Raw genomic sequence first — 20,220 nt, forward strand, 5'->3', positions numbered from 1 at the left:
ATTTTAAACCAAAAGTTTCTGATGTTTCTCTATGGCAGCAACATAAAAATGAATGTACTTTCCTAGTACTTGCTGCTTAGAACTTGATGCTTAAGGGAAACTGGTGAAGACAGGAAGCTCATAAATTATCCCCCAATTTCTCTGAGTCAGAAGTTTTGTATGCGATGCCAACATCCATGACATTTTGAAATGCTTTCAGAGAGGGTAAATCTCCATCTATATATAGCTCTGAATATTGGCATATACCAATTTTTTTCTAAATATACTATTATTCTGATGCATCATGCAATCTCTTGAAAGATTACATCAACTTTTGTGGTTACAACTATTTTTTAAACTCTTGTCTTACCAAATCTACGTATTTTATATAGTCATATTTTCTTACATTTAGGTAAAAGCAAATAAGTGGTTTATAGGATATTGATGTGATTTTTTGCAAAATGTGTATGAACAATTATTTTTCTTTGGAGATATGAATATATTTTTCCCATAAAAGGTATAATTTAATTTTAAGGAGATAACTCTTAAGAATAGGCTGTGCCACTTCTGGGGAAATGGTCTTAATTATTTTCTTTATAAATAAGATATAAAGAAAATGATGTTCTGTGGCCGGGCGTGGTGGCGCACGCTTGTAATCCCCGCGCTTGGGAGGCGGAGACAGGAGGATCAGGCTGGTTCAGAGCCAGCCTCGCTGGCTTAAAAGAATCTATTTCCACATAAAAATGTTTAAAAAATAGGTCTTGGAGCGTAGCCCGTGGGAGTGTATACCGGAGGTAGAAGGGCTTCCAGGAACTCCAGTACCACCAAAAAAAAAAAAAAAAAAAAAAAAAAAATGATGTTCTGAAGCTTTCTCTTCTACAAATTCACCCTGAAGTTTTTAAAATGCTCATTCTGTAGAAAAAAAAAGTCACTATATAAATTGCCCAGTTATCATGAGATTGACAGAATGCTTTAGGAGATCCCAGCCAGCTAAAAAGAGCTATGGCAATCCAGCCATCTCATTCCCAGTTTCAGATCTAGCAGCAAAAGCCCTTTCCAATGTTCAGCCCAGTCAGGCTTTCTGCCACCACTAACATGGTCAATTGACAGAGAAGTTGTAGAGAATTGTATTGCTGTGCTTAATCGACACAAATCTGTGAGAGATAATATTTATTCATAGTCTTAGTTCTTAATATTTGAGGTAGTTGGTTATACATCAATAAATAACTAAAACCATACTTATTTGAGTAGCCTGTTTGAAAATCAATTAGATACAAAGTAGAAATAACTTGTCCCACTAAATTACTCACTCTTTAACCAATATCTGGATTAATTACCACATCAGACTAACTTACATATTTAAAAATTCTAAGTTCTATTGTATTCTTTTGGTTTTTAAAGGTACATATCTATTAAATATTTAGACACCGTTTATGTTGCATGCTTAAGACCCTGTGTCTTCAAATCCATTTGTAAGAAATTAGCCTTTGTCAAGTTCTTGACCCATGGTAAATTTTCTTCTATTAGATTTCTTTGGACTCTTTACCAAATATAATAAAATTTATCTTCAAATTAATACCTTTTAGTAGCTCACCAATTTTAAACAGGTTAATTATAAACTATTTCTAAGTATGAAAAACACTTTTGCTTTCTTCTTAAATCCATTTTAGTACCTCTTAATTGCCATGTTCTTCTTCTATGGGCTCCTATATGATGTAGTCATCATTGAATTTACTTTAGAGCAATCAATGTAATTGCTACCAAGACAACATTTACATAATTAGCTTAATAATACCCAGATACTTCACTTAAATACGGAGTTAGATCTTGGATAGTCAATGACAGAAGGGACCTTAGAGGTAAAGAATTACAAAGCAACATCTAGTCCTCCCTAAGAAAGAATCCAAGTGTGCCCCCTCAATCTAACCTGAATCCAAGATATTTTAGGATGTCAAAAATCAAGGATAGCCGGGCGTGGTGGCGCATGCTTGTAATCCCCGCGCTTGGGAGGCAGAGACAGGAGGATCGCGCAGGTTCGAAGCCAGCCGCGCGGGCTGGCTTAGGAGACCCTGTTTCCAAATAAAAATATAAAAATAGGTCTGGGAGTGTAGCCCGGAAGTAGAAGGGCTTCCAGGAACCCCAGTACCACCAAAAAAAAAAAAAAAAAAAAAAATCAAGGATAGCTGGGTTCCAGCCACCGGTTCATAAATTGGTGTAGTGTATATAGATAAGGGAACAACAGTGCAGAAGAAATAGCCTCGTGATCTTGGGAGTTAATCTAAAATGATAAGCTAAGTGAATCAAGCAAAAGCTCATAGGGACTTGCTTTTTTTGGTTATTGTATGGACAAAGAGGCTTCAAACATATATAAACCCTATAGACAACTTTGCAATAGCCCTATAGTCATATTGGCTGCCAACTTGGAACTGCTCCTCTGTGTGTAAGAGCTATTTTGTCTCTCTATTCGCTATCTTACTTGATTTAAAATAAAACTTTAATACTTGTATATTTGCCCTTCTGTTTTTTTGAGATTTCATTCTTCATCTTTATGGGACAAAGGATCCAGTAAAGATTTTGATTATATAAGTAATAAAAAATAGAAAAAATTGCTAATATCTTGCCATGATACATTTGTGGCTTCCACAATTCTTCTATCCTTTTTTCAATTTACTCTCTTCCTCTTTCTCCCTGTCACAGTCTCTGTCTCTGTCTGTCTGTCTCTCTCTCTCTCTCTCTCTCTCTCTCTCTCTCTCTCTCTCTCCCCTCTCTCTCTCTCTCTCTCTCTCTCTCTCTCTCTCTCTCTCTCTCTCTCTCTCTCACACACACACACACACACACACACCATAGAAAACCCTATCAAAATATGTACTCAATTAAATTTCAAGAAACTCTGGGCATGGAGAGAGGTAGTAAGAGCTAGCAAAATGACAAGAGTAGTAGGATGCTAATACTTAAGCATCCTAGTATTTCAAAATTTTTGACAGACTTCAAAAATGTTGTCAAATTATTATCCGGGTCTTTGAACTGCAAGGATTTTAGCTTTGAGAAGATTTTAATGGGAAGAATCAACCATCATTCACTGAAATAGATAAAACTATGAAGCTAAAGGAGAAAAGTAAAATTGATTTTTAAAGAGCATGAAGAAAAGAACTGTATCCAAGTAAGAATTCTCAGGCTGAGAAAAATGCTTCAGAAATTACCAAATTTCTAAAAAGACTGAGGCATATCAGAGCAAGGATGAGGAAATGATTGAAAGCTCTAGAACTGAATGCCCCAAAGAAACATTAAACTTGCAATTCTATTCAAATACAGTTTAGTTATCCCTCCTTTAGCAGACACTAAAAAGATGGATTTTCTCCCCAGAGTTGATGTAGAATATCAAGAGTGATTTTCTCTATATTTCTAAGCAGTGGAAAAAACATCTAATGATAAGTTACAAAATTAATGAATGATGGACATTATTTTGAAGATTTTTATTTACATGTATCTTGTGACACTTATAAAAGGAAAAAAAAAATCCCAGTATGATAATAACCATTCATTCATCCATTGAAAATATTTTAGGTAATAAAATATGACTTACACTTTTCTAGCTTATGGAATATGCTTATGTATAAACATATAAGTACAAAATACATAAGTTCAAAAATGCAAAACCCTGACTATGGAGCCTAAATATGAATGGACAAAGACATGTAGAAAAGTAACATGTAACATTCCAGATGATGATGAAGAAAGTGCAGCAAAATAGTATGAAGGAAGTGTGAGCAAAAAGTAGTTGGGTAGGCTATATAGTGTAGTAGGTTAGAGAAATGTGGTACCCTATACAAATAACTATTTATTTATTTATTTATTTATTTATTTAGCACTGGGATTTGAAGCCTGTAGCATTATATCACTGAGTTACAACTACAAATCTTTTTTTTTTTTTTTTTTGGGTGGTACTGGGTTTCCTGCCCTTCTACCTCTGGGCTTCACTACCAAGACCTATATTATGCTTTTTTATTTTTGGAAACAGGATCTCTTAAATCAGCACGGCTGGCTTCAAACCTGGGCGATCCTCCTGTCTCTGCCTCCCAAGTGCAGGGATTACAAGCGTGCGCCACCAGGCCCAGCTGAAATCTTTTTTTTTTTTTAATATTGAAACTATATCTCACTATTGCTGAGTCTGACCTCAAAACAGTGATATGCTTGTCTCAGCTTCCCAAATATTTGGATTATAGGCATGCTCACCTCTAGTAATGATTTTAATAGCCTAAAGAAAAACTAGCTGATTATTACTAATTTTTATACCTCACAATGCACAGTGCTCTCATGTTGTTCATTCCACAGAACTAATAAATATGTGTTTTATGCAAATAAGTTTATGGTAATGTTGTTTATATTAAAAAGAAATTAAAATAAACAGGATACAAATAGCAAGTCTTTATTCAAGACTACTGCAATAGAAGGAAAATTGAATTCAACTCTGCCAAAACAAAAGAAATAAGGATTTTTAAACTTTAAAATGAACTAAGAGAAAAATAATGGAGAATGTTGGCAGTCATTGTTTAAATCCCTAGGTTATATGCATTTTCTTTTTGATGCTAAGGTTAGGAGCTGACCTCTAACAGAGACTGTGACTCTATATTCCTTGATTATTGTATTTTCCTTCAGAAAGGCACAGTTTCATATTAAAATGCAAGAAAATAATTTACAATTTCAAATTTTCCATGGTAAGAAAGTTAGATTAGGTGAAAAAGAAAACCTTGTCCAGTTTGAACAAACTAAATTGGATATTAAGACCTCTTTAGTCATTACACAACAATAAATGACTGTAAGATTAACTTCTGAAAATCATTAGGGGTCTTCATCCATCTAGTCCCCATGAGGACGCTATAATTTTGTTCCTTTATCTGTCCTAACTCAGAGAGTTACAACAAAAAAGTAAAAATAAAAATTACTTTGTCCCATATGTTCCCTAGGCTATTATGATGATCAATTCATCAGGTAAAAGGGAACCTGTCCTAACTTAGGCCATAACATTATGGCCAATAAGGTTTCCATACATGTATGTCTCTAACTTGACCCTCTAAAAACTCAGGCCACTAATTTTAAAATACATCAGGTTCCACAATAATTAAAACATCCATTAGTCATTTCTGGATGAGAGTTTAAGATAATTCTCAGCACTGCTGCACTAGAGGAATTATTTTCTTATTCTAATTATCTATGACTTTATTTTTCCACAAAGTTGATTTATCCAAAGTTAAATACACACAATTTTTGGGAGATGATTCCTGATAAAATATTTACAGGGATTAGCATGTCTTCTTCATAAACATTAAGAGTTTTCAAGAACATTATAATAGACTGACCAGACCCCTTATATAAGCTCCTAAAATTTTCTGAAATCATTATATAATGTACTGTGGTGTAGACAAGCCAAGGTTAATACAGCCACTACATTTGATGTTGTCATTAAAAAGCAATGAGATTGATGTGTGACAAACATTCTGTATTCCCAGACTGTTGTATGATGTATTATTTCATCATTCCATCTCAGGTGAGTTTTTAATAAACTTTTCGATGATCTTGATAGAGATAATTTTGGTAATAAACCAAATGTCATCTAAAATTTTATCTTTTAACAATACCCTTGTTTATTTTTCACATCTTAAATATTTTCCATTTATATCCAATTCTACTATCCTCAGAAAAATAAATCAACCATTGTTTTTGGATGCAAGACAACAACCATTTTCCCACCATACCAAGATTTCATCAGGGAGTGTAACCCTACAAAGGACAGAAGTTCTGGTGGTCAGAATTCTCTACAATAAATGGTTCACTAAGTAGACTTCTCCCAGTTTATTAAAAAACAAAATAAATTATAATATGCACACAAATATAAGTTAACTAACTGATTTTTGCTATCAGAAAGTTGAGTTATCTGAACATAAAATATCATTTTCTTACAAGATTAACCAAGTGTAATATTTGGATACAATTCAGAAAAAAAATAATAATTATTATTATTATTATATTCCTTCCGTGGAGAGCACAGGTCTTCACAAGGGCTTTTTCAGCATCAGGCATTAAGACCAGATCTGAAACAGTACTCAGTACTAGATAGAGTTACTCTCCAAGTGTAAGGTATTTTCAAGAAAATGGTATGGTGGACTTGATCCCTAGCACTCGTGCCCACATATGAGCATTCTTTTATCAGGCTTTCCTGTCCCTTTCCTACCTGCTCAGGCCTTCTCACATTGACTTAGTTCTATTATCTATGTGTAGGGCAGAACATTTCTGTATCTTCTCAACACTTTTTAATCACACCCAGATGAGAAGGATGCCAAAGGATTTGACTGGTTTAAAAAAATCACAGTACAGTGTGGGTAGTGATAGACTTGTAATCATAGTCCAAATTTTGTTACAGGGAAGATAATACATTCTGAGTTACATTTGGGAACATGGACTATCAAATATGATCATGCAGATTTTTTTTTTGCATTTTTATTGGTGTATTTTAACCTCCCATCATAATGTAAACCATATTAAAAATGACATATATATGTACCACTCTTGGTGCCCCCTCCCTATTTTCCTCCCTCCCAATACAGAGTACTCAGATTGACCTTGGTACATATTCTCATATATACACATAGTCTATGGTAGTGTTTCTATTAATGAGCCTAAGTCTTCCTCCACCACTACATTTATTTCTCCTCCCTGGTTCCCCTGAGGTTGTTCCTCATCATCTGGAGTCTCTCTTACATACCAATTACTTCTTATCCTGCATATATTAAAGAAAATATATGACCCTTCACTGTCTGTGATTGGCTAATCTCACTTAACATAATATTCTCCAGATCCTCCCATTTTCTTGAAAATGGCATTAATTTTATTTTTATTGTGGAGTAAAATTCCACTGTGTATATTTCCCATAATTTTGCAATCCATTAATCTGTTGATGGACACGTAGGTTGGTTTCATAGTTTGGCTATTGTGAATTGTGCAATCATAAAGAAATCAAATGACAATAAATTTTTGTAAGGCTGTGGGAAATTGGACACTCTACTACATTGTTGGTGGGATTGCAAACTATTTCAGACACTATGGAGATCAGTGTGAAGATTCCTTGAGAAACTTGGAATGGATCCATCATATGATCCTGCCATACCACTAGTGGGTATCTTTCTAAAGTGGTTAAAATCAGAGAACTATACTAATATATGCACACAGAGAATTTGACTTCGACATTTATATTTACTTATTTGGAAATACATAAAAACATACCTGTCAAAAATCAAATAAAAGCTGGGAGTGATGGTGCACCCTTGTAATCCCCGTGCTTGGGAGGCGGAGACAGGAGGATCCCGCAGGTTCCAAGTCAGCATCCTTAGCTTAAGAGACCCTGTTCCCAAATAAAAAAAATATAAATAGGTCTGGAAGTGTAGCCCAGAGGTAGAAGGGGTTCCAGGAACCCCAGTACCACCAAAAAAAATATTACATAAAAATTTAGAGAGGTGGGATAGAAAATTTTGTGCTTTCAACTACCCCATTATTTATTATCATGCCTGATTTTTAAACTATGTGCAACTTGAGGACACAGTCGTTTTACATTTTTTTTTTATTTGGTGGTACTGGGGGTGGAACCCAGAGGCCTTCTACCTCTGGGCTATACTCCCAGACCTATTTTATATTTTATTTGGAAACAGGGTCTCACTAAGTTGCTGAGAGCCTTACTAAGTAGCTGAGACTGACTTTGAACTTGTGCGATCCTCCTGTCTCAGCCTCCCAAGCTCAGGGATTACAAGCGTGCGCCACCACGCCGGGCTTAAGGACACAGTCATTTTAAACAATCCACATTTTAAGCAGTTTCATCACATATTTTGAATAACAGGTGCTTCAATTACCTATTTTAATTTTAAATGAGAACAATGCTCCCAGGGTGTGGTAGGAATGTTGTATGTCCTTGTACTGATTCCTTGTCATTTTTTATACATGGTAGCAACAATGTGTATAATATGATTAGAAGCAATATATTCATGCAGTCTAAAGTGATAAAGAATTTTCTCTCTCGGACTTTTAATTGTATTGTCCGAAGCTGCTTCTGTTACAAGATAAGCAAAGTATAAAGTGGAATAAGTGAAAATTCCAGTTAACAACAATTTGTTGTTCCCTGAGGCTATTGGCATTTGTCCAAAATAATCCACTTGCTAGATATGGTAAAGCTTCTGACTGGAGATTTTTTCCCAGTGCCATTTTCAATTGAGTTCTCTTCTGTTAAATATGGGTGCAGCTTTATTTTCTAACAGCACTTTTATAAAGTGCATGAAGAAAGTATGGAATGTGTGTACTTTCTGTTCATCAGTGCATGGTACTGGCATTTATCTATGTATTTATACAAAGGGGATATACGTTTGAAGTGTGATAAAGACACATGCCTTAACATCACAATTCCTTTCTGAGCTGGCAACCGATTTTAGTTTTTGAGTTTTTGTATAAATGTAATTATACAAATTACAGGTGCACACAAACTATTGTATACATGAATCATTTTTATTTTTTGTCCGTAAATTTCTACCGATGTTTGCATTGCTAAGAATTCTGAAGGAATTGGATTTTATTTTTTAATTATTGACAATGTTTGACTATGTAGCAAAGTCACTAGTTGTTGTCCAAGAATCTGTAAATATTCAAACATCCTATAAGTTTAATTATTTTTTTATTTTCCAACAGGGTCTCCTTAAATTGCTAAGGAACCTCACAAAGTTTCTGAGATTGGCCTGGAACCTGCGATCCTCCTGTTTTAGTCTTCCAATAACTGGGATTGTAGGCCACAAAGTTTGGCTCACCTAACTTCGTTTCTACTAAAAAAACAAACAACAGCAGCAGTAGCAACAACCACCACAAAAAACATACCTCATACTATGACTTCAGCGTCTAAGGTTTTACCATCTACACAGTGTATTGCAGAAGATATCCAACCAAAAATGAAAACATCAATTGGAGAAACTGAAGTTGTTTCATTTAAGTTAGAAAGAATAATATATATCTATATATATTAAATTTAGCAGCAGTGGGGCAGAAAAAAATCCTCAGAGAGCTCGTCAGTCAGTCCAATGGGCAGTCAGTTAACAGGTGTATGTGCAAGGTAGATTGCTTTGAATTTTCTCTGTTTGGCATACCACCTTCATTTATGACTAAACTTCCCTGGGCTTCTTTTTCAGTATCTCTTACATAACCCAAGATATATCTGATCCCTGAATTCACTGTGGGGACAGTTTATACCAACACCCCATGAAAATGTAGTAATCATCTGTTTAATGGTCTATGACAAACAGCTGCACAGACAGCCTTTGAATGCAAGACTTCCATGAAGGGCACAGAATAAACTGTGATTTCAATTGTAGTTGAATTTATCAGTCAGTCTTTATAAAATGGGTGACTTCAGTTCCTAATTCTTCTTGCACTTCTCTCTCAGAAGAAGAAAATCATGATATCAACATAGTGCATTGCTATGGTTTAGATCCGACCTCTCCCCACTAAAACTCATTTCGGGGTTTAATTCCTTGGTTTGGCAGTGTCAGGATGTGGGTCCTCTGGGAGGTGACTGTGTCATGCAAATGCTGTCCTCATGAACAGATTGTCTTTACTGAGATCCTGGGCTAAGTTTTCTGGGAGCGAGCTGGGTCAAGAAGGACTGCATTTGTTACCAGAAGAACAGGTTGTTATAAAGCAACATTACCCCTGGTGTTTTGTGCTCTTCTACACAAACCTGCTTATGATTCTTGCACATTCTTTTGTCATCTGATGCCATCTGCCACCTTATTGTAGATCATAATACCCTCACCAGACATGGCCATCAAATGAGTAAAAAAAAGCTTCGCTACAATTTAATTGGGTTGGGGTATTTTTTAAAACAAATAAGACAAATAAAATAGGACACATATATTAAATGGTCACCAAGTCCAACTCCTGACTCACTAGATTATAGCAATTTCAATATACGCATAGCAAAAACAATAATGGTATACTAAATTCTAATCCACAAAGAGGTCATACAGCGTTAACGTACAGGGTTAACAGATAAAAATAAGTTATTTGTCCCATGCAATCTCTGGTATATGCATGTACTAAAATACCATGCATTTTTAAACCAGATATTCAAATGTAACGGGGATCTTGTGTTTTATTTTATAAATCTGGCAACCCTAGCTTAGTACCTGGATAGACTCCAAATTTGCATCAAAAAGAAAGCATTGCCTGTGACTTGCTGTGCCTCTTGGCTTCTGCACTTCCTAGGCAGCCTACCCTGTGTTAAGTAGAGCTGAATCTATGTAAGGAACCACCTTGTTTAATCCTGTTAGTCTATTGCTGAACTCCAGGAGCCATCTGTTTTGCATACTGGTCATACAGGGCTGATAAAAAGGACTTTAGGGGGATTTAAAACACCCCTACAACCGCTTTCTTCATCATAACAGTCATCTCCCAATATCCTTCTGGAACACTGTATTGTGTACTGTTTGATAGAGAGGAACACCGGATTATTAGCTAGTCAAAGAGAAAATTTTGTCTGCAGACATGCTAAGGGAAATACGCCTTATACACAATATCCAGCTAAATTATGCACTCAGGCAAAGTCTGTGTGAGCACAGATGAATCTCTCTAGACTTGTCCCATTTTGTAACTCACAGTTCATCTCAGTTCTACCACATCGCTCCATATGCTACATGTGCTCTTTCTTCAGGCCAGTTAGAAGGTGCTGTCCGTTTCCACTAGAAAGGTCACTACACATTCAAATCCTAGTTATTCTGTATACCACTGCCTGTTCAAGTTTTACATTTTTTTTGTATATGTCATAAGATTCTTTGTATATGTCATTAGATGTTCTGTCAGGGTTTTGAAAAGCAAATTTAGGACTTTAATTTCTTTCATTTCAATTTGAATTTCTTTAATTTTAAAAAAGATTATTTTGTATGGACATCTCTTACTTTCATATTTCACCCCATGTTGATAATGAGTTATGAAATGCTTAATGGCCATGTCAAGAAGTTAATTTGTTTTCATCCCACTTTCTGAAAATTATCTAAAGAACTCGACCCAGTTATGCTAGTATTCTTTTGAAATTTTCTTCTCTGTTTTTTCTTCCTATTATATTGACTCTTTCATAACTAGCATTCTTTTTTATATCTTGAACCTACCTAAATAAAAGTAAGTAATTTTCTTCTACTTAATTGACCACAATAATGAGATTACATAAATCTTAGAAGATTGCAGAGTTCATGGTTGATCCTACAACGTACATGTTAGTTTTTACCAATGACATTCAATTAAATGTGCTCTCTTATGTCATCATAGTTTGTGGGCAATTAACTCTTTCAGGTAATTCTGTCAAAAGCCCCCATTCACTAGAACAAGCACTAGCTGCAGATGTCTTCCCTTAACTGTTTACTCAGGATTATGTGTCAATTCAAAGAATGTTTTTCTGATCAATGTTCTCTAGAAACAGCAACCCTCCACTATACCCCATGGATAATTCATAGAATCTATATGTTTTTATTAATAATGATTGGCTTGGGCTTTCCTGTAAAGAATCCTAGTTTTTTACTAAAATATCATTGGGATTTTATGGTCTTCCTTCTTATATACTTCTTAGACTAATCCATAGTCCTAATTTTTTTGATTAACATGCCAACTGTCCAAGTAGCTGTGGGACCGCAGAAGGTTTCTTCTGTGACAATTTTTTTTAATCTGAATAAGAAAACTTCTTATGAACATCAGTTTGTACTTTATTTGATAATAAATGCTACACAGTTGAATTTTTTTCCTCTTAGCATATTCCCGGCCCATTTATTTAGAAAGTTTCCTTGAGTTTTATTTCTCTAAATCCATCCATCAGTGCCTCATAACCTGCCTAGAGATGTTGACACTTCACAACAAGGATGGCAACCTTGTGGTGGTTTTCCATCTCTTCCTGGATTTTTACCAAAGAAAATTTATGACATTTATAAAATTTGAGTGTGAAAAGAAGCTCTTCACAAAGGGAAAATCTGTGTTAGCTGAGTAAGAGTTTATTATGTTCAAAGCAAAAAAAAAAAACCTGAGATCTTCTACAATATTTAACTTTACTAAAAATCAGAATATTGATATGCTCATGAAGTACAGGGAAGTCACTGAGAACTTTGCCACCTCAAAAATGCTGCTCTAATTTTTCCTTGCTACATTTGGATATACTTTTGAATGTATGGCTTCCTGAGAATGAATGTGGACCTTCATTTACTCAAAGGTATTTTTCTCTCCTCAAAGATCTTTGCTTTTTTATCCCCCAATAGCGAATAGTGGCTGGATGTGTTGGAAGCCACTTGGAACTTTAACAAAAGAGGATCACTAGTCCCAGGGAAGATTCTGTCTCACAATCGAAATTAAAAAAAGGTTGGGGCTGCTGTCCGGTGGTACATTTCTTGTCAATATGTGTGAGACAAAGTGTTTAATCCTGTTTGATTCAAAAAGTAAATAGTGACATTTCCTAGTGAGCAATATCCCCCCTTATTTGTAAATTTTGTTAGCTTTTCATAAACAAGTAAGATAAACAGTAAATTCAGATGAAAGAATAAATAAGGACCCTATTTTCTTTTCATCAAAAGTATTAGCAGGTGTGAGTATGCACTTAAATTATGAGATTTAACTTTATTTTTTTCCTTTCTTTACCTATTTTTCTGATATTTCAAAGGTAGAAAAATGAGACATATACATACAATTCTCTTTCTAATCATTATTGCAACCAGCAGCATTAAAAATGGAAATAAATTGAAAACTTGTATGCCATTTTTACGTGCCGAGTTCTGTTGTAAGCACTTTTATAAATAATATTCCATTTAATTCAATGCCAGAAAATTATTTAAAGAAGCATATAATTATTATTACTATTATAGATATTTTTATGCATTAGAGAAAAAAAGACTTAGGGAGGTTAGTAACTTGTCTAAAATAAATAGATCAAATAAATAGGTCACACAGAAGTGAACCTAGGCATCTGGCTTTAGATTTCACTTTCAATCACTATGTTGACCTATTCTATTTAAAGCAATTACTAAGAAAGTTATTAAGACAAGTGTAAGTTTATCTTTTGGCATATTTTGAGAAAAAAAATGTCATGTGACTTTAGGTAGACTAGCAGTATAGAGCTTGGGATTTTACACTGGCCATGATGTTACCCAAGTGACGTTTATCAAAAGCTTGTCTATTAAGTTTGTTTCAGCTTTCTCATCCGGACAAGGTAGAAGAAGCTCATGCATATGTAAGATTTGAAGAGTCTTACATGCTAAAATGTATGCCTCTAAATAATAAGAGTAAAATAGAATGGCACAATAAATAAAATTTCTGACTTCTCAAGCATGGGAAAGAGAGCTAAGGAGAGCTGAAACACTAGAGACATGGTATTGGTTTAGGAAGAGCTACCCTTTGTCACATTATGAACAAACAGCGAAAACACACACACACACACACACACACACACACACACACACACACAATGACTATAATATTCTAATTTCAATCTCTTTGAAAAGATACCCAGGTGTGTTCCAGCTAGATCATATGTCAGATCCAATCTCAGTTCACTTAGGAATCTCCACACTCAGTTCCATAGTAGCTGTACTTATTTGCAATCGTACCAAGTGTGTATAAGATTTTGTATTTCCCCACACTCTTGCCAGCATTTATTGTTGTTTGAATTTTTAAAGCTCATTGAACAGAACATTTAAAAAGACTTCTTTTATCATGTGTAAACTATGTCTGTGTAAAGGTGAGTGTATGTGTAAGTATATCATTAACAATCAAATTCTGCATTTTTCAATGGAAACTTCATTGTTCATTTTTTTTCTAAGTGATCTTTCTATTCCTTTATATTGTTTTAGCCTCCAAGCTACTCTTCCCTCACTTTTGTCCTACTAAATTGTAATTTCAATACAACTCTAGTGAAAAGATGTATTTTTTTAAATTTTACAGTTAAAATATGTTATTTATACATATGGGTACAATGTTGTATAACCAATTTCTAAAACTTATTCAATTTACTTAACTGAAACATTATGTCCATAGATTACCAACCTCTTGTTTTCTTTTTCCCTTATCTCCTAGCAATCACCTGTTTACTCATTGATTTAATTTCTTTAGATATTCCATATAATTGTAATCATGCATTGCTTGTTATTCTGTTACTGGCTTATTGTACTCAGCATAATGTTCATCCATGCTGTTGTATATTTTGAAACTTCCTTCTTTTCTATGGTTGAGTAATATTCACATTTTCTTTATTCATTTACTTTAAGGAACATTTAAGTTACTTCTACAACTTGAATATTGGGATTGTCACTTGAATGTGCATGTTTCTTGAGGGCTTTATTTCTTTAGTTTCGAAACCTTGTATCACACTGAAAGAAACCAAAATATTTATCCATAAAATTTTGAGAATTATGGAGATAATGGCGGTAGAAAAGATAGAGAGCTTCCTCTTTTATTCTGTTTGCTTGATGGCAAGATAGAGGTTGATACAAACCAAAAAAAAAAAATCTTACTTTCCCACCCAATTTCCACTTAAACTTAGAGACATAAATCCTCACTTGGTGAAGACAACCGCCTATTTATTACTCAGAGATGATACCAGCAAAGGACAAAGGAATCTAGGACCAGATGTGACTACCTTTCCACACCTTTTCCACTTCTGAAATCTGAAACTTCTTGCTCGTTTGGCTTGTTGCTTTCAGATTTATTGTTCTTTGTTTAAATACTAATTTAAAATATACCTAAGCCACTGAGATGATGGATACTTTTCTAAGATCAACTCCTTCTTTATGATGTACTTTATATCTAATAAGCTTGCTTTTTTTTCTCGTGAAATCTGCCTTTTTAAACAGAAATCTATTCCATCTCAGAACTTACAGAATTAAGAAAAGAAATTATATTTTCCTCCCCCTCACTATCTAGAATACAAAAATATGATATAGCATATTTTAAATATATAAGAGAAAGCAGATGGATGCAGATTATTTATCTAACAGTGTTTTATATTAAGAAAATATTTGTACTATGATACAAAATTTATGAAATGATGTTGATTTTGAAATCAGAATTTTGAGTATATAAATAGCTCTTAAAGACCAATATAGAAATAATCAGTTCTCTTAAATAAACAGAACAAGAGATTTAAAAAATAAAATTTCAGAAGCTCCAAAATTGCCCCAAATCCCAAGACCTACCTTCCTTCCTTCCTTCCTTCCTTCCTTCCTTCCTTTTCTTCCCCTTTCTTCCCCTCTTTCTTCCTCTTTCTTTCTTTCTTTCTTTCTTTCTTTCTTTCTTTCTTTCTTTCTTTCTTTCTTTCTTTTTCTTTTGTCCTTCATTTTATACCATAGAATTGATGTAGAGGTAGGTAGTCTTATGATTTTATTCACTGGTAAGTTTATTTTTACATAGGTTTTCTGAATAATTCTTACTTTACTCTTGAAGATTAATAAATAAAATTGGTTATTTGCATGGCAATCATTTTAATGTTTTCTTTATTTGTATGCTTTCCCTTTTAGTCTGAAAGTTTTATTCATTTTTTATTTGAAGAACTTATGCTGCTTAGTATTTTAACTGTGAACACTGTACACTTTTTCAGTGATTCTAAGTTAACAAAGACAATTATTTCTATGCTAGATAATCTTTGTCATTCAGAATTACTGCTCTATATTTAAATGTTTTGCTCTCTGTACTTTCTTCTTGGATTGAATAAAATTATTTCAATTTTTTCTTCCATATCAAAGTGTGACTCTTCAACTATCAATAGTTCTGATTGTTTCCTATGCATGTATTACATTGTTTATTTTTCTGAATTGCTATCCTTAAATGTGCAATCACACTTTTTTCTAATTCTGTTTATGCTCTGTATGAATTATCTCGTTTTAAGCTTTGGTTTCACTTTCTTTTTTAAGGTTATTGTAGTGCTATCTGTATAATCTGTTTTGCTGTGATATGTTAATTATGTTTGAGAGTTATTTCTCTACATACTGCATTGTTTTTCTTCATTATTTTACAAAGTTATATCTCTAGTTATTAATAATTTCTACTATTTCTTTCAGATTATGTTTTTTGAATAGCTTTACCCAAAACTTTACAATTTATTTTGAATACTGTTTCATTTAGTGTCATTGGATATCTGTCACTCTTCTCACTTTATTAAGATCAGTTTTTTTAAAATGTTAATCTACACTGTGAAAGGTAAATCTTACTTTCTGTATTTTCTGTCCACTTTTTTGAAACACAAAACCTCAGGGATTTGGAAGAAAATAGCTGAGCATCATTTGGGTATGAATTTTTAAGCTTTGCACTTTCTGGGTCCTATTAACCTTCTACCACAATGCATCTCTTATAGCTTAAAGAAATTTTTGAGAAATTTCATTATTCTACTCTCCATTTACTCACCTCATCAATTCTTTATTATCTCCAAATTAAATGCTGTCATTGAGAAAATTCAGTATTCTACCAACTCAATGGCTCTGTACCAGGAAACTGAAATGCTATAAAGAATTTCATTCAACTCCTTTTGAACCATAGATGGCTCTGCACCAGAAAACTAAAAGGCTATAAGAAATTTTATTCAGTTTCTTTTGAACCATAGAATTGGCTTTTTAAGTCTTCACAGGTAGCTGGGCGTGGTGGTGCAAACTTGTAATCTCAGCATTTGGGAGAATGAAACTGAAGCTGAGACCGGAGGATTGCAGTTCATGTACCTCAGCTACTTAGTGAGACCCCGTTTCAAAATAAAGAATAAAAATAAGGTAGGGCTTGAATGCCCCTGGGTTCCATCCCCCTACCCGCAAAAAAAAAAAAGAAAAAAAAAAGAAAAAATCTTCACATGTTTTTACTAAATTTCACTTTTTTATTAATAACAATAAACTTTGACCTTCTTTCCTTCTATTTTTTATCTTTTGTAAGTTGTAGGGGTTTTCCCTCACTTTTAAAATTTATCTTTGCATGAATATCTTTGTTATTGTTAATTTTTAATAATAAATCTCAAAAACAACTATTTGCTTCAAAACTTTGTTTTGGATAGTATTGAAGAAAAAGAATTTGTACTGTTTAGTCTTGTAAAAATTGGTGAAAATTTCAGCCTGTTTTGGTGACAATATTTACTGTTTTGTACATTTATACACACAAAATTACTGTTATTCTTAGTTATTTCTTAGAAAGACATTGGTTATTGACACATACAGATGTAATTATATTCTACAGAGAGATAGTATGCAGCATAAAAGTTATTTGGGGAAGTTTTCTTGAAATAAGAAGTTGATATGTATGATATATATATATCATATATTTTGGATTGGGTAGGAAGGAACTCCTAACCTTCTAATGCAAATACACACACACACACACACACACACACACACACACACACACATACATACAAACACACACACACACACACACACACATATATATATATATATATATATATATATATATTTAATTAGGAAATTGTATTCTGATGAAGCAGATGGAAAAGCTGTAGGTAAGCTTCAACTGCTATTAATTATGTATATCTGTTGGATTTCAACAGCTGGCATCATTATAAATGTTATTAGCCTTATTAGGCATATGTGTAGCATTTTTTTACAAGATGCTCTATAGTCTTTAATTGGTATATAACAGTCTTAAGAAATCCATGTAGTTGGTTTTATCAGTTTCAAAAAGTAAAATAAAAACTTGGAATGCTTATCCTTATACAACAATGTTGGAATTTTAAATATAACACAGAATCAAATACCTAAGTTGGTATTTAATCTTTTACTAATAGTAGTAGCCTATTTTATTATCATGTCGCTCTTCATGCTTCTGTTATCAGACAGTTCTCTTCCATTCAGTGCTTTTCAGTAAAATATTTTAGATGAGGTGAACAACGCTCATTTTACTTCTTTTTTCCTGTTATTGAAAAAGTCATGTAGAGTTTTCTATAGAATTATTTATATATTACTTTCATTAATATTAAAATTAAAACAAAAATTTACATATCATAAATCATCAAGATATAATTTCTATATCATCTTGCAAAGACTGTAAAGATTTAATGATATGGAATAATCTTTGTAAAGTTCCTTACATATTTAAACACCTTAAAATATCAAAAATTCTCAGCTGTCACTATTGCTGCTACTGTCTACTATCCCTGGACCCACCATGGAAAAGGCAGTAGAAGTTCCCCTCATACCCTTGAGCTTGCTAGATCATTGTCATTTTTTCTTAGGTCATCTTTAACAGTGTGGAGTTCTAAGTTCCTGAGGAGGACATCATATAATATTATAGCTTCACCCAGCATTTTATTACCACCCACCATTAAAAGGACTGAATTGGCATCTTTAGAGTGGGATGGAAGACAACCTGTGAGCTCTACACCTTCCTGTGAGTGACTCTGCCCCGAGACAAGGAATCAGCCTAACAGCAGGAAGTCCAATTCCAAGGATGATGAGTATTGCTAGCTAGTTCTGGTATGTTGATCCGGATGGTGTGGTCCATGGAGCAAATACCCCTTAACAATTCCATCCAGAAAGTGAAAAAGACATTCTGCTCCTTACCACTAAGAGAAAGATAGAAAAGATTGAAGAGCAGAACAAGGAACTTTGTACAGAAAACCAGGAGCTGAGGGATGCCTGTGCTAATCTCCAGAAGCAGAACTCTGGCATGCAGGCTGTGCTCCAGAAGAAGCAGACTGAAAACACAACCAGAAGATATCCTTACGAAATGAGAAGATGGAGATCAGAGTACATCAGCTTCAGGCTCAGCTGTCAACTCAAGAGAAAGAAATGGAGAAACTTGTTCAGGAGATCAAGCGAAGACAGAAGAGTTGGAGCTTCTGAAAGAGGAAAATGATCAACTCTTTCTCAGTTTAACTCCACAGAGGGAGCAGTCTGGGCAGAGAATGGAGAATATGAAGAAGAAAGAAACTACTACGGCGATGACAACAGGACTTAATGGATGAAAACTTTGACCTGTCAAGAAAACTGGGAGAGCATAAGATTATATGTGATGTTCTGCAGAGAGAAAGAGACTGGAAAAAATAAATGATCTCTTAAAGAGGAAGAACAGCAGATTCCTGAATTACACGGTTCTGGATTTTGACTCTGCCATATGAGGGGCCTACTTCAGATCAGGAAGGTGGTGCCAAACAAAATCCAGGTCTTGTCTATGGAAATCCATATTCTAATATTCAAGAAAGTTCTGCCCCCAGTATGAAATACTTCACCTGCAAGTCTGGCTTTGCTGATGAAATCTGTGATCACACCTTGGAGCAGCAAATGCAGACCCTTCATTTGAATTGTCCAATTTGCAACAAGGTCTTCCCAGTATCAGAAAAGCATAGCTTTAAAGATCTCATGTTCTGCCACTCTTTATAAGTGTCCCAGCCTGCTGGGTCTGCACTGTATATAGATTTTATCTAGTAGAACATATAGCTTTTATTATGTATGAGTCAAGATCCTGCATAACCTGAACTCATTAGGGATTTACTTAGCTCTGCTGCCCATAAGGTGGTCATGTCCACTCCCTACAGGATAGTATTAAGAGCTTCTGCTAGCACTGTTGTGGGTGACAAGGGCTCGGAAATGGAACTGACCTGGTTATTGTCAACAGGTCTGAGCTATACTAAATGATTGTCTTCCAAGTTGTCCCTTCGCCATTCAAAGACAGGTCTTGAGTATATTTGTACTCTGTCAATCATTCTAGCCCTGACAGGAGAGATTGAGTGGAGTTTTCTTCCTTCTGTTTGGGCCTCTTTCTCTAACTGATTGCATTAAGTCCAAAATGGCTCAATAATTTAGATGTCCATTTTTGAGTTCCAGAAAATTTTCAGCTCCTAAAAGATGCATCTTATCCCTGAATCATGGAATGTAAATGCTATCTCAGTTACAGAGAGCCTTATTTTTATCTGGATTCCTCTAATTGTCATTTTATGTTCTTTGATCTTTCCTATGTAGAATATTTTAATTTTTTTTTTAAATACTAGGGATTTAACCCAGGGATGTTCTACCATTGTACCCCTAGCCTTTTTTATCTTTTATTTTGAGACAGGGTCTCTCTGAGTTGTCAAGGCTGGTTTTTAAGTTGGGAATCTTGAACTTGAAACCAGCTTGTTGGGAGGCTTCCCAACTACTGGGAATCAGAGTCATGTACCGCCATGCCTTGTTTATTGTTCTTTCTTTCTTTCTTTCTTTCTTTCTT

At 34.2% G+C, this 20,220-nt stretch overlaps 1 pseudogene across 1 annotated transcript in view; it reads left to right on the forward strand.

The window, feature by feature from the left end:
• Nucleotides 1-19,397, forward strand: part of LOC308263468 (calcium-binding and coiled-coil domain-containing protein 2-like) — a 156,380-nt pseudogene extending 136,983 nt beyond the window's left edge. The window contains exon 2 of the transcript in view: nt 18,551-19,397. The product of the transcript in view is annotated as a calcium-binding and coiled-coil domain-containing protein 2-like (transcript). The remainder of the gene's footprint in view (nt 1-18,550) is intronic.
• Nucleotides 19,398-20,220: the final 823 nt, after the last annotated feature.

The sequence above is a fragment of the Muscardinus avellanarius genome (genome assembly GCF_963383645.1).
Source record: "Muscardinus avellanarius genome assembly, chromosome: 5".
Classification (NCBI taxonomy): Eukaryota; Metazoa; Chordata; class Mammalia; order Rodentia; family Gliridae; genus Muscardinus; species Muscardinus avellanarius.